Here is a 17,113-nt window from a genome sequence, read left to right on the forward strand (position 1 = left end):
TTGGCAGACTGATATCCCCAACACCCCTGCCCTGCAGGTTTGCTAGCAACCCAGGACAATTGGACTAGGCCACCATCCCAAAGAGGCAACACTCTTGGAGGAGTAGTGATATGGATGTCTGCAGCAGACAGCTTGCTCTCAAGAAGGAAGGCAGAGGTAAGCCAAACATGCCTGGTTAATTGTCTCAAATTTAGCCATCACGACACACCATCTCACTTCCTAAAGACAAAGAGAGGTGATTAGTATGTTGAGAAAAAATTCCTTCTCAGGGAAACCAGGAGTAGAGGGAAAAAGTTTTCTCAATTAATATGTTCCATGAAAAGAAATGGGGAGAATGTTTCTCTACTGATCACAGAAGCTTCAGAACACTATTTCCTTCCAAAAGGTTACCGTTTCAAAGGGGATATAAGATAAGGTTAAAAAATATTGGTTGACCCTATATTTTACTCATTTTAACTAGTTTCCTCTCCAGTTAGTAAATTTTTCTTTTAGGAGAAGTCACAAGCACCCAAAATCCCTCAGTAAGTGCCTGATATTATCACTGTTTTCCAACATTTATGCATCTGCAGCCATTTATTAACAGTTAATTACTTCCTTCATTATTTCAATTCAGCGTGCATTAAAAAATATCTATTTAAAAGGAGGTATTTACATCATGACTTTTTAGAGCAACAGAGTTTCTTAGTAAACACCTAATCCTATGCTCACATTAAACATAAAGAAGCTGAAGTTATCATAAAGAAATTGAAGTCAAGAGAGATAGATTTATATGAGGTCATAAAATTAAAGCAATAAAATACTTTTTAAAAGAAAACAACCATTTCCTGACTATAAAATGCATTAAGTGACTAGAAGATATAGACTTCAGAATAAATTTATTTTACATATGTATATTTCAATTAATATTTGCAACTCTATATGTATTATCATTGTCCTAATTTTATAGTTAAGGAACTGAGAATCAGAGTTATAAAACTTATTCAAAAACAGAAGCCTAATAATTTGCATATTTCTGACTTGATCTTATCTGTCCGACTCCAGAGACCTGATCTCTTTATAGTAAACTTGGAAAATATAAAACTATATAAAAAAGACCATAAAATAACACAAAATTTCAAGAACTAAAAATATCCGTCATCAACAATTCGATATGTTTTTACAATAATTTTTCTAATTTACATATTGACATGTTTTATATAATTGAAATTAGGGTTTTAGTATATATTTTTCACTTTTTAATGAGGTAAAATTTACTTTTAAATTATACAATTTAGTCTACAGCCATGCCGCCCTGAACAAGCCCGATCCCGTCTGATCTCAGAAGCTAAGCAGGGTTGGACCTGGTTAGTACTTGGATGGGAGACCGCCTAGGAAGACCAGGTGCTGTAAGTGTAAAAAATTAAAAAAATAATAATAATAAGGGATTGGAAGCTGACAAGGTCCTTGCAATCTGTGAGGTCAACCAAGGGTTACTTCACCTAAAAATAAACAAATTATACAATTTAGTGAATTTTAACATATTCACAAAGTTGTTTAATCATCACCACTGCCTAAGTCTACACATTATTGATTACCCAAAAAGAAACCCCATATGCGTTAATAGCCATTCCTCATTCCCTTCTTGCACCAATCCCTGCAACCACTAATCTACTTTCTCTATGGGTATATCAATTCATTTATGTAAATGGAGTTACACAATACATAGCATTTTGTATCTAGCTTCTTTCACTTAGCATCATGTTTTTAAGGGACCTCTGCGTGGTAACGTGTATAGGTACTTCTTATGGTGAATAATATTCTGTTGAATGGGTAGACCACATTTGCTTATCCATTCATCAGCTGCTGGACAGTAGGGTTATTTCTGCCTTGTAAGTATTATAAGTAATGCTGTGAACATTTATACACACTTTTTTGTGTGGATGTGTTTTCAATTCTCTTGGTTGTACACCTCGAAGTGGAATTGCTGGGTCATATGATAAATCTATGTCTAAATTTTGAGGAACTACTAAACATTTTTATGAATCACTTGCACCATTTTATATCTCCACAAGCAAAATATACAGTTCTAATTTCTCCTCATCCTTGCCAACACTTGTTATGATCTGTCTTTTTATTTTAAAATATATTTTATATCTTATTTTTTTATTACATCATGTCATTAAAATATTTATAAACAAATTAAAACTTGTCATATATTTGTAGCATAATGTATTGAAACGACTTCACTTAAAGCTTATATTTTTCTAATTTTAACTACTCAGTGTAAGATTACACGGAGCTTATTTTACATAAACCTTTGTCTACATTTAAAAATACCTCAGGAATAGATTCTTAGGCATTTGAATGATTAGAAGGATGAGAACATTGTAAATATTCTTTATTGATGTTCCAAAACAGTTTGGAGATTAAGAATATATATATATATTCTCCCCACCAGTATATGAGAGTGAATATGTATTCTGGATTTCTCATCAACTCTGAGTAGTAAGTTTTATTGAAAGGATAAAAGTTACATTTTTATTACTTTTTAAGTTGAAATTTCTCCAACATCTACTGGCCATTCACATTTTTTTTCTGTGAATCATTTTGCTTTTAAATATTGCCTTTTCCCTGTCATAATTTGTAACTCTGTATTTGTTGTAATCAATCTATACGACCTCTTTGAATATTACATGAAATGAACCTTAGGCATATTGATTGCAAATGTTTATCTCAGTTTTTCTTTCATTTTGCTTATGACATACATTATAGAGATCTATATGAATTTTACTTAAAGAGTAGAATTTATTAGTCTTTGGTGATTTCTTTCATTGCTTAGAGGCTTAGAAAGTCTTTCTACCAGCAGAGATCAGTTAAATATTCACCAATATTTTATTTTCCTCCTAAATTTGTTTTATATTTATCTTTACCACATGCAGATTTTATTTTGATATATTTATGTGTCCAATCTGTGCAGATTCCTCAGTAACTCTCTATTCACAGGTGAGTTAGAGTCTTTTGAAAGGTGACCTAGATTTATCTCATTTCTCTTACTTGTTAACACCAGTAACATCCAGTTGGCTTCAGACCAAGTTTCCATTTCTTAATTTATCTCAATCATACCTGACTATTAATTTGGGCTGTGTCTTTGGTTCCTAAAGGTAAAATTTTTTTTTAAACCTTTCTGCTGTACCATCTTGTGACATAGCCTCAATTACAAATCAGCTCTGGCCCAATACAGTTTATTTCCTTGATTGAATTTCTTTTTCCAAATGTCTAATTTACTAAACATTATTTTCTCATTTGATATGTGGCTGTGTGTGTGTGTGTGTGTGTGTGTGTGTGTGTGTGTGTGTGTGAATATATTTCTTTGCTTATAAGCTTTTTAATTCTTAGTAACATACTTCTGATTATAATAGCTTTTTTATGTGTTTTAATTCAGCCAATGAGTGTCCCTTCATTACATTTCTTTTAGAAACAGTTATTTGTGACAGTTTGTTTTCCTTTAATGTTTTGATTTAATTTTTTTCTTTATTTTTAATAATTTTCCTTATTTCTCTTTAAATTTGGGGACAATTTCTTGAGATTGACTTCTTTAGAAATTTAATTTTCTACAGTAGTCACTGTCTTCATTATTTTTTAATATGATAATTATGTTTTAAATTCTCTTAAAATCCTCATGAAGTCAAATAGCCCCATTTTAATACTTTTACTACTTGTTTATAATTCAAATAGGCAAAGCATTTTTTAACTTTATTAAAAACACAAATTAATGTGTTTCTAAAGTGTTTTCTTTTTCAGTTTATTTAACTAACTGTTTTAATAAAAATAAAGTTATATATCTTTTAAGAAGTCACCTTCTTTTGAACTAAAAAATCTTTTGAAATACCTGATAGTTTTTCTGTCAGTAGAAGCTTTCTAATTGTTCAGTATTGTCTGGTTTTCAGACAGAATTAGACAAAAGTCAGTGAGGATCCCTGTGTGTATGTAAAGAAAAAATTTTCAAGTTCTGTTTATGATTATACAAAGAAAAGTAAAATTAAGTGGTAATTTGAGTATGGATAATTTCCTAAAAATTACTTTAATAATGATATTGACTGGACCAAGAAAAAAAAAGATGTCATACAGAATCTGTTTTATTTCATATATTGGATAGTTTGGTGTAAAACGTATAATGAATCTGATTATTTTGCATTGGTCAATGAATTCTAGCTCTAAAATTGTCTTGACTATTAATATTTCAATAAATTTTTATTTTCCTCCTCAGAATAGGTTTTAGGGGAAAATAATGCAATAAAAGGCAATTCTGAAATATTCAAAATAGGCAAATTTATAGAGACAGAAAGTAGATTAGTGGGGGCCATGGGATGGGGGAGAGAGGACTGGGGAGTAAGTGCTTAATAGTATGAAGTTTTCTTTTGGGGTTATGAAAATGTTTAGGGACTCAAAACATTTGGAATAGCACTTTGCATGTACCAAAAGTCACAAAATTGTACACTTTGAAATAGTTAGCTTTTAGGCAATGCGTGTTTTACCACAATAAAAAAATAAAGAACCTACCTACAAAAAATGCAATTTCTTTCTCTCAAGTAACAGCCTTTATTATATTGTAAAATAGGATATTTCTTTCTCTGATAGACAAGAACAAGAGAGAAACACAGTAAAAGGCTGTTTCAAGGTGAGGCAGGTATGGCCACCATGTTGTTCTCATTTGGGTAAGGTACCTTGTAGTCTGGAGCTATCTACTCCAAAACTATGGTACAAAATGGTGGAACAGAAACACAATACCTAAAAGAAAGGCATCTCTTTGAAAAATAGCAGAATAGGAAATGTAGAAGTCTCTTCTCCATAGCATATATATTTCCTGCTAAATAGAAATAGTTAAGTCCTTGCCTGCCAGTGAAATAGGCTTCTGTGTGGGCCAGGCTGAAAAATACTTCTGCTCTCAAGAAAGAGGTTTCTTCTCCATTGGTCTCCATGACCACAATAGAGATGGACCCTTTCTACATCTACACTGGTTTAGTAGTTCACTTCCTATTGGTATTAAGTCTGTGGTCTTAAGATTAAACATTCATATATTGTTGCCTGGTCATTAAGTGCCTTTCTCTCAATGAAGTCCCTTCAAAAACTTAACAGTCTTCTATCATACTTTTTTGTTGGGCTAATAACTACAACCAGGATTTTGACTACACTGAACTCCATATTGACTGGACCAAGAAAAAAAAAAGATGTCATACAGAATCTGTTTTATTTCATATATTGGATAGTTTGGATAGTTATTTCATATATTTGGATAGTATTTACACATTTAATCTTTAGTTTAATGGACACTGCTTTGAGTCCAAGAAATAATAACCACTCATAAGATTTTCTTTTTAACCAAGTTTGTTCATTCTGTCTTGTGAATAATGCCTAAATGAGAGAATGAGAGAACCCTAGAATCAACATGGGTCTCACTCTCAACAATTATAGTCCGCAAATGTAATTACTTCCTGATTCTTTGAAGGCACTAGTTTCAGTTCAAGGGTAGATATATTGGTCTTATACATCTTGAAAAGCACTATTTAAAGGGACTCAGTCTACTTAGAAAGCCTAATACAGACAGAAAGCATTTTCATTCTCAAGGCTGCATTTTCTTCCCTTTCTCCTTTCAGCTCAACCTTCCTTAGGCTAAATTTCTCCTTTGTATAGTCCCTTGCTGAAAGCCACATATAAACATTTTGAATTTTTTATATTATTTATTCTTAATTCCATGTCTCTCTAGTAGGTGATCTGTTATGCTGGAAATAAAGCAAAAATGGTGGAGGGGTGGTATGGATATAGACAATAACTATTGATTAAAACAGCGAAGTCTGCTATTTTCAGGGCTCAAATGTTTGTTGAATTATTTTGCTTGAGTTCATGGTTGCTTCTGACATCTCTTAATATTAAGAATGTCCTGTAATTTTAGAAATCTTTTTTACCTGTTTTTTTTTTTTCCTCTCTAAGGCTAAACACCCCTGTATTAGTATGATCAGGCTTCCATACAAAACATCATCAACTGAATGGCTTAAAAAACACAAATTTATCTTCTCGCAGTTCTGGAGGCTAGAAGTCCAAGATCAAGGTGCCAGTAGGGGTGGTTTCTGATAAGACCTCTCTTCTTGACTTACAGAAACCGCTTTCTCTCTGTATCCTCACATAGCATTTTCTTTGTGCATGCGTAGGGAGAGAGAGTGCTCTCTGGTACCCCTTCTTCTTCTTCTAAGGACACCAGTTCTATCAGATTAGAACCACATTTAACCTAATTAAATGTGGTTAAATCTTATAACCACATTTAACCTAATTACTTTCTAAAGGCCTTATCTCCAAATACGTTCATATTGGGGATTAGGGCTTCAACATATGAATTTTGGAGGGATATAATTCCATCCATAACAGCCTCATTTTTGAAGGTAAAAGTATGGTAATAACTAAGTTTCTCTTGGCATATCTGTTGCTCTCACTGTGAAAAGCACATTACTACTTAGAGATCAGAGGTGTTGCTCACTACTATTGATTAGTTGGAAAAATCTTTCATGTTGAAGCAGGGAACTTTATTAAATCAAGAAAAAATAATGTAGAATGTATTTAGTGAGCAGGCCAGAAAGGTATAATCATGTAATTATTGTGTTTGGAAATATATGTTGAGTTGTTAGAAGTAGAATATGCCAAATTGATAGACCAAGTAAAAAAGTTCTTAGTAAAGTACAGGAAGACACAAGAGAAAGTAAAAAGAAATGATGAGGATTCTGTATTCTCATGGTGTAATGAAGAATGGACTGTGCTGGCTTCATTCCTGGTTTCCTTGATTAGTGGATCCCTTTGTCAAGAAGGTAAGCCATTTATTACAAGTACCTAAAGCATTCTAGGCACTGAGGATAGAGCAGTGAATTAGACAAACAAGTAGAGTAAATGGAGGTGATGCCATGTCCCATACCACTCTAGCGCCTAATAGTAGGAGGCATTTCCTATGAAGACTAACAGTTTTTCCACTCAAGTACATTTTCTTCTCAGTCTAAATGTTCAGCTTTCTCCAGAACTCAGGAAATTGTTCATCTCACACAATGGACAGCCCGGAGGAACTGAGAATTAAACATTATCAGGAGAGATTCCCTCAAAGGGAAAATTCAGAGGTAAAATCAATTTTGCTATAATGCTTGTTTTGAAAATGTGAATTTGTTTAACACAATGTATATAGTAAGAAATGATTTGTGTTTACTCATGTATGATTTCTTCTACAAGAAACATTAAATTAGGGATTGGCAAAGTCTGGCCCATTGCCTATTTTTGTAAATAATGTTTTATTGGTGCACCACAGACCTTTTTTTTTTCTTTTAATTTCCTTTCTATGACTGTGGCAGGGTCTGTATGTCCTTCAAAACATTTACTATCTGATGCTTTAAGAAAAAAGTGTGATAACCCTAATGTAAGTGAATATAGAAAACAGCATGTAGCTAAAAAAAGCTACATAAAATACAAAAGAATTCACACATGCACAAACCTTGAATGTCTACTGGTGACCTCAGGGCTGTACATATCTTATGAGCCATACCCAGCCACACCTAGTGTTACAGTTATCCATCAGATTTCACATAATTATTTCACTACTTTGCAATAACTCACAAACTGCAACCCTTCCAGCATGTCCTTCTAAAAGCAAGTATCGGGCCTTCTGTAAAGTGCCATATTTATTGTAAATTTTATATCTTTCTTAACATGTGTGACAATGTGCTACCCTTTTTAAGAATACTATTTTTTATGTGTGACTGATGAAGTTTTTGAGTATTGTGGTCGCCATTTTTTTCCCATGAGCTCTGTGGTTTTTATTGCGTGATTTTGTATAGCACAGTGATATTTTGGGGAGCACATGTGCCACATAATATCAGAACTGACTGTACTTTCTATACTATGTTCCTCAGAAGTTCCCAGGAAAAATGAGTTCTGATTGGCTTATTGGTTACTTTCACATTAACAGGCTGCTTAACTGGCATTTCTCTCTTCCCCGTGTTATTTATCTCACTTTCTTCTTTAAGGTGTTTCCTTGGATCACCTTTCACATAAAACATTTGCACCCAAGTCCTTGTCTCAGGCTCTAATTTTGGGAGGAACAAATTAATATAGCAGGTTCCTTCCCTCATGGAGCACATTTTCCCATTTGAAACAGAAGCTATAATCAAGTTAACGAATGAACAAACAATAGGCAAGAAAGATAAATATACATTGTGGTAAGTTTTATGTAAGAAATAACCAGGGTGATGAGAGAAAAAATAAATCAGAAGAGGGTACTTTAGAGAGAATTCAGGGAAGGCCTTTCTAAAAAGATGACATATGAACTGAGACATTAAAGATTAAAGTGGACCAACTAGGGTAAAAAAATGATAATGAGGTTATAATGAGAAACACTAGAGGCAAGCCATTAGAAGGAAAAGAACCATAAGGATGTTTCACCAATACCTGAGGATATGGTGGGCCCTGCAATGCTCAACATTTCTCCTACTGGTATGACAATAACCAGTATAAGTACACAACATCTTAATAAAGCCATATTATATTCACTGTATAGAAGAAGTCGCAGCCTAAAGTCTCAGCATATGAGCCAACATAGGTGGTTGGAAACTGTAGCAACTTACTGCCTCAATTTCTCTCCCTGCCTTTTACTTCTATGTCAGTAGAGTTTTCAGCAAAAGATAAGAACCAACAAGTAGGGTAGAAGACCAACAAGCATGGCATAAAAATACAATATATGATACAAATAAAGTATCTAAAATCCCTGGGAATCCTTAAATCCCTAGTAGCAGGCTCTCAAGGAATAGTGGCGGTGATGGCTTTGATATTGACATTGGCAGTTATGACAGAAAGTTGCAGTAATCATTATACTTAATGATTATCAATCCTCAATGCAGAAAAAATATAATACAATCTCAACCATTAGGCTTCTTGCCATTTTATAGGAGACATACAATTTGAACATTTTTTTCAGGACTGGCTCCTAAAACTTAATATATCTTATCAAAAAGATAGCAACAGAGGGAATAAAGGATGGGTCAAAATAAATGACATTGCTATATGTCCACATGTCATTATTCTTTAGCACATTTATGTTATCTTACTCATCTTTACAATAACCATATGGGATAGTTGGTCATTTATTCAACTTTTATACACAAGGGAACAATCTTAGAAAGGTTCTTTAATTTGCCCGAGTTCACATAGTTCATTCAAATTGAAGTGTATTTGGCTTCATGCTAACAGAGAAAAAAATAAGTTACTAATGTAGGCCAAATAGGTATGGATAATTTTAAAGAAAAGAACAAATGTGGCTGAAAAAAATGAATGTCAGCTTTGAGTTTAAGACTTCATTTAGAGAAAGTTGGAAAGGAAAGTTGACCAGAAAGGCTGAAGTGGAATGTGAGGTTTCCTCGCTCTTATTGTACTGTCTTTAACAGCAGATTCATTCTTGTGGATTATCACCTCTACTAAGACACACAGTATTGGGCTTACTGTCAGTAATTAAACATTTGTGCTGATTTTAAAGAATTTTGGGAACGCAGTAGGGAAGCCAAACTGATTTAATTGTTTTGCTAATTGGTAATTAACCTCAGTATAATAGCAGGTGTTTGCATTTGTGTAATTAGGAAGAGGGCCAGAACGTCATTTGTAAGAAATCCTACACTAAAGTTTGAGAAGAGAGAACATTCAGTTGACCAAGTTCCATACATAAAGCAGGAGGTTTGAATTTTTTTGTTGTTTTAAAATAATATTAAGTTGCAATGTTTTTAGCTTTTTCTATTCTTTTAGGGAGAGTACACTGATGGATAATGGGGATCACTTACTGTGAAAGAGTATGAAACTAAAGTAAATCCCATTCTCCACCTCTTATTTTCTTTCCTCTCAACTTTCTTAAATTTATCTCCATAAATTTTAAATTTAACTTCATAAATTTACCTTCATAAATGTATCTTAAATTTATCTCTATTCTCTTTTAAAATTCTTTTATTTACTTTATACTATACTATACTATACTTTTTGTTTAGTCTTAAAGTTAACACATTTTCTGTTACAATAGGACTTCTCTGTACATAAATGCTGTTGAAAAATATTTATGTTCTACTTGAAAGACAAAGTCCTATTACTGATAGGATATCCTGTTGGTTGAATAAGTTAATCAAGATTTTGAGAACTTTGAGGAAATTGCTACAAACATACACTATACTATATTATTTTTTTCCATACCGTTTTTCATCAGTATGAAGGAAATAATGCTTCTAATCTTTATCTGAGCCATATGCTTCTAGAAAACAATGACAGTTAAGAAATCTCACCGTTGTGTTTTCTGAAATCTTCTCTTTATTTTATACCTCAAGAAACAGCTAACCTAATCACAACAGACCTTCCCTTTATTCCATAATTCAAAAAAAGACTCACTTCCACTTCTACCTATCCTCAATGATTCAGATTAGACCCTCCTCTGTCCTTTGTCATGACTCCAAGAAGACTCTCTGATAATTTTCTTGTTTGCCCACCTGTTCATAAACCTGTTCTTCATTAATGAATATTCTTGCTGTTGCAATAGCCTTAATAGAATCATCTTTTCAATTGTCCCATGCATTATGTCTTTCACAGAAGTTTAAGTGACTTGGAAGAGATACTTGAATTTATACTTGTCAAAGGATTTCATCATACCCATTTCTTTTTCTGTCCTTTAAGTGGCCAGATGGCTAAAGAACAACTTAGCGCATAGCAACTAACTGGTTCTATTTACAAACACCTGGCACAAATATGGCTACCTAAAGCAGAGGAGATTGGGTTATACTTAATCACCATCAAGTGATATGAGTATCAAAGGGATGATCTTCTATTCTGAAGTATATTATCCCTGTCTTACAGGTATACACTCAGAAACCTATCAAAGAAAATATGTAAAGGTTTTAGTTCAGTGCATGACACATAGTAAATGTTAACTATTAGCACTTTTTACTTTTTATTATTATTTTTAACCAAGTACTCAACACTTCTAGTGAATTAAACTTTCATTTCTCTGGCTTAGAAGGTCTTCCACATCCTAGGTGTTCACTAATATATGCAAATCCTCTTGGAATGGGTGACATTTGAACCTATTATTGGAAAAGCTCCAGATTAGTATAAATTATAACCACAGAGGAGCCAAAGTATTCTTTGCAGTAATGTGTGGCCAGGAAAGGAGAAGGCACCAATCTACTTATAATTTGGCCTTATATTGGTCACTCGAGATCATAGCTACATCCTGGAGTTTCATGTTATTATTAACAGGATAACAAAAGTATATTTTATACTCAGATGTGTACAGAAAACACACTTTGCTTATTTCCTATAACTTATCAAAACTTCCTTAAAATATATAAGTATACTCCCCTTTTCTACATGTATCCATTCCAGAAAAAAACTGAGTAAATGTAGCTCAGTCTGGTAAACTCAATCCTATCTGATATTTTAGTCTCTGTCTCTTTAAGTCAAAACAAATATTGAAGGTACCTCCCCTCCCCCCACCGCCCCCACTTGGATAGATTTTTGATAAAATGAAAACTAAGGCTTAAATGACATTGTATCTAAGGAAAATAGGGAATAAAGACTGGGCCTTTTATCTACATGATAACTTCGAATGCTCCTTGGCTAATGCTGTGGTATGGCTAGTCTGGGATATTTTTTTAAATTAGTAATTGCTGAGGTAAGATTGGTTCCATTCAGTCATTAAAACCATCTTATAAGGGCCACCGATTCTTGGTCAGAAAGTCCTCACATGTAGTAGCTGCTTTGTCCTGATACCTAGGCCTCTGCAGATTTATCAAACTTCTCAATTTCTCTGTGGCTCTTCGATCAAAGCGCACAGAACACCTGAAACCCCTCTTGCTTCATACAAGGCTTGAGAACCAGAAGCATTTCAAATGAGTTTTCTAGGCACTTTCTTCTGCTACTGCTATACAGTATTCCCACATCATGATAGCTGTGACTGTGTTGAGCTACACATAGAGGTTTGTGGCCTTCCCAAGAAAATATCACACTATCCAGTGCCAATGCACTCCAGTTCCTCATTTATTTCAGGATGTTTCATCCATTCTATTTTTCACATCCTTCATTCCCACCTTAGAAGGTGGAAAACAAAGAGACTTGTCTAATCTTTTTTACCTTTTCCACATGTCTGTCTGGTCTTTGATACCATACACTGGGGCCATAATGGGTGAAATTTCTTTATTATTTACCATCCACTTCAAGGCAGAAACCACCTAACATCTTATTACATGTTTCACTTTCTACTAGGACAGTGGATCCTAGGGACTTTAAGAGGCTCTTCTAACTAGAAAAAAAAAGAAAACAGTCATCTCCATGATAATCAGCATTATAGAAAACCAGAGGGATAACTCTCAAATGCATTTTATAAAACTCTTGGTATTTTACATAAGTAGAGGAAACACCGAAAATAATTGAACTCTAATTTCCCAGCAGGCCAATTTTTTTTTTTAATTAAAAGAAAATAAAGAAATAATACATCTCTTGCAAACCTTAACTTGTAGACAACTCGCATGTGCTATATAACATTGTTCCTCTCTGCTATAAGTTCAGAATTTCTGATGATTTTCTTTACATTCACAGGACCAATAATATGAGTTTAGAAATTGATAGTTTTAAAATAGATTTCTTCCTCTTCGAAGTACAATTTTAATAGATTTAAATCTTGCATGCTTTGCATAGGCTATAATAGTTATTTATTCCTCTAAAGGACATCAAAATTTGCAATTTATTATACTCAAATATCTTTGAGTTTTCCCATCATCATCTGGTATGACAAGCATATCATATTTTCTATATCTACATTTTTAATAGTTATGGCTTTTAAGAATTTGAGTATTTTAGAAACAAGACATACTCAACCCACACATTAATTCTTCATGCTGTACAAAATACCTAAATCAATAAACATTATAGAAGAAAAAACAATCAATATTGTACAAACTCCAATGAATAGAATATGTCTTTGTGCTTGAGGTAAGTGCTGAAGATCTGTGGGGAGACCCATAATTCAATTGATTTTAGTTTTTGCTTTGAGATACATCTTGATTTGCCATGCTATGTTACCAGTGTTCCACTTTGTAGTAAACCTATGCATTCAAGGTCAAAGCCCATTTTCAATTGTATATGGTTAGTGTATGACACCCAGGTAACATCTGAGGTCATCTGCTTAGGGATACGAAGAAGCGATTATAAGGACAAAATGTTAAAGGTGATTTGTAGAGTGATAATTTTTTTTTTAATTAAACAGGGCCATTGCCATAGAGAGAAGTATGGTGTTTTACTTAACACTGAAAAAAAGAGGGAACATCAGAAATAATTGATTTCTAATTTCCCAGTAGCATACCAGATGATGGCTCTCCACTGACTTCTATTGAATTCAATTAAATTAAAAAAAAAAACTAAATGAGAAATTTTCTGCAAACCTAACTCAAAATTCTTATGAAAATACATTATAACTAGATAGATACAGGAATACAGATATATTTCCATTTGTATTACCACCGAAAAAAAAATTTCATCAAACATTAATATTTTTGTATTTTCTATATATTAGAATCAATTGTTTATTTGAAAAGCGAGACATCTCTCACTTCTCAAGCCAGAATTCCCTGCAAGTGTCCTTTTCAGTAATAATTAGGTGCCAAGGTGAACACAAGTGGATCAACTGTACTGCACATGTATTTATCTTCATCACCTACTATGGCTTGTCTCCTCCCAAATTTATATGTTGAAGCTCTAACCCCCAATGTGACTGTGTTTGTAGATAGGGCTTTAAGAAGGTAATTAAGGTTAAGTAATGTCATAAGAGTGGGGTCCTAATCTGGTAGTATTGATAGCCTTATAAACATAGAAGGAGAGAGATTTTTCTCTACATGCATGCATTAGGGAAAAACCATGTGAACACACACTAGGAAGACAGTCATCTACAAGCCAGGAAAAGACACGTCACCAGAACTCAACCATTCTGGCACTCCCATTCCACACTGAAGCTTCGCCCATAGCTAACACCTCTATAAACAGATATATTATGATCCAAGAAACAGTTTGGATCTTTTGTGTTGCTCTTTTCTACTCTGGACTTTACTCAGTACTAGAGACTTTCATGTCACACAGTTTGTAGGCTGGAAGAGTTTTCCTAGGATTGAAATGTGTTGACTCTAGAACCTGAAGAGTTCTAGCAGGTGCTATGTTTCTTTCTCTATAGTAAGGGAGACAGTGCGACAATGTCTTTTAATTTTGAAGAAATAACCTAGAATGCCCTTTGTCATGGAGCTCCTAACATTTTAAATAAAAGAATAGGTCTCTAGATCTCTCAATTTTCATAGCACTTAATTCCTATCCGTTCAGTGCATTTACTAATTTTTAGTGTTTTACCAATTTTTTCAGTGTACTAACCCCTTCATGCTCATTCTGGCTGATCACTATGATGTCATCAAAGAAATGATCAATGTCATGCTCTGCAGAACATTCAGAAGGTACAAATCTCTTAAGACTATATTATGAAAGAGAACAGAATCGTTTATATAATGCTAGGGCAAAACTGTATATATCTTTTCCATTCCATGTGAATTCAAATTATTTCTGATTCTATTTTCTAACATCAGGCTGACACCTATGAAAGATGAAGGAAAGAAAAAGGATCGGATAGGGAGAGCTTCAGACTGAAGTGCAATTGAAAATTTAGGCTAGGATGGTGATGAGGGAACCTTTTAAAAGTTTTCCCTAGAAAAGTTCAATGTCAGACAGAAATGGCCTGGCTCTAGTACTCCCATTGTCAGACATTGCTGGCAGCAGCGTAGGGGAAGCATGGCCCTGGTGTGGCTGATATGGGGGAACAAAGGTGCTCTAGAAACTCAGTTAACTATGCTCTCTAAAAAACAATTGTGTCATTTATCTCTGCTCTCTCAGTAAGATCTTGAATTTTAAATTGGTTTCGTTTTTACAATATAAGACAGGCCCCTCAAATGGAAAATAGACAAACTACTTCTCATAAGTATTCATCTTTATCTCACCAAGTAAATGTCGAACAAATATATAAAGAATATCAATTTGAAGGGATATAAAATTATTATTCTGTCCAGGATGTTTTCAGTCTAACTCCATGTATATTTATCTATCACTCCCTCTTGAGTATCTCTCTCCCCATCCCATGCCTGTTTTTGTATTCATGCATCCTAGCTGTTAGAGTAGATGATATTTTAGGTAACTGAATGCTGAAATCTGATCATGTTTTTTCTATTATTAACACATCTTCCAACCATCAGATATCAGTTATGATCTTGTATCTGAATTCTAATGTTTTTTTTTAAATCTGCTTTTTTAGCATGCAGGCTGACAAAATAACTATCACACTGGAGAGATGCCATGCTAAAAAGATGTATATCTTTGGCAGAAATATAAAGGTTTTGTGCTTCAAAGCAAAGATATTACTAATGGATTGGTTGTGCTTTGGCACCTTAATGTATGTTTTCCCAAATCAAAAATATGTGTAAGCATTTTCAATCCTATTCTTGCAAGTTTTATGAAAAATATTGCCTAGTAAAAAACAAGATATATTTGTTCTGTTAGTTTTTCAATGTGAGTACACTATATTCAAATATCTTGTTAGGTACAGAATGCAAATCCTTCTTAAACTTGTGGTTGTGCACCTTGATGGAACAGAATCTGTATAGTTTTTTTTCTTGATTAAGAATTCTTTGTCACTATGTTTAAACTACTTCTTACATCTATTGGCTCTAAACAAATCTCAGCATAGGGTTCTTCATTGTTTACTATTTCTCCATATATGGTTAAATCCATTTGTGAAAATCAGTTTTTCTTTTGCCATTTTTTTCTTGAGATAAATTTTCTCTTTCCATTAGAGTAAAAATTATCAAAATAGATATTTTATTTAAAATATTTAGGAGAATATATATCAAGCTTTATTCATTGTTATAAAAATTGAATTCATAATCATCCATATATATAATAGTTATTATTTATTGTTATTTATTTATATATAATATAGAATTTTTAATGTAGCTTGCTCTGAATATCTGTTTATTAATTTAAAACTTTTAGTTTGGCAGGGGAAAATACAATATACTCTCTTAAGAAACGACTTTGACTCCTTAAGAAATCTCAAAGTACTATTGAATTTAAGTTTGAGTAACATGTACAAGCTAATTCTTGTATTATCTGTATGAAGATTTTTCTTATTTAAAAGTGAGAAAAAATATATCTCTTGGAAAAATGGATTTCCCAAAATCCAATTGACATTTTTTAGTTCTAATTTTACTCAATGGACTTAGGTTGCCATAACTGAACATTCCTTTGTAAATCAATTTTCCATCTTAGCTTTCATAATTCCATATTTGACTGTTTATTTTGTTTTTTTTTCCTCCTTTCTTTTCTCCATGGTTACTATAACTTGATCTACATTTTTGGCTCATTGAAATATGTTGCAATGTCCTATGAGATCTGATTTTGTCTTACCTACCTTGCCAACTATATTGGCCAGCTATTGCTGGATAACAAACAAGTACAAAATCTCAGTAGCCAAAAATATTAATAATTTGTTTCTCACATGTCTGTGGGTTGCTTGTAGTGGTTCTGCTGATCTTGGCTCACCTTGTTCATGCATCCATAGATGGAGGTTGGATGGACTAGGTAGAATCTGGGCAACTCTGGTTCAAACTGAAGATCTTCCAATTAGCCAGGTGGCTCTGTTTTATGTGTCTCTCATTCTTCTAGACTAATGGAATAGACAGACCATGCTATTCTCACGGAGATGACAGAGGTGCAATGTGCAAAAGTCAAAGCATGCAATAATTGTAAGGACTAGATTCACAATTGGCACACTACCAATTCCATGCATATTCCATTGGTCAGAGAAAGTCACATAATTGAGTCCAAAGTAAAAAAGCATTGAGATACTCTCTACCTTAATTCAAGGAAATGCATTATTACATGGCAAAGAATATGGTTATAAGTAAAGAACTGAAGCCAATAACTCGATCTATCACACTGACCTCACTATCATATTGGTCATCTTCAGTTCCACAAATAGGTTATGTTTTTTCTCATA

The 17,113-nt window shown here is 33.3% G+C and overlaps 1 pseudogene; it reads left to right on the forward strand.

The window, feature by feature from the left end:
- Nucleotides 1–1,273: 1,273 nt before the first annotated feature.
- On the forward strand, nt 1,274–1,392 carry LOC111739795 (annotated as a pseudogene).
- The last annotated feature ends 15,721 nt before the right edge of the window (nt 1,393–17,113 follow it).

Source organism: Pteropus vampyrus, unplaced genomic scaffold (assembly GCF_000151845.1).
Source record: "Pteropus vampyrus isolate Shadow unplaced genomic scaffold, Pvam_2.0 Scaffold2, whole genome shotgun sequence".
Lineage (NCBI taxonomy): Eukaryota > Metazoa > Chordata > Mammalia > Chiroptera > Pteropodidae > Pteropus > Pteropus vampyrus.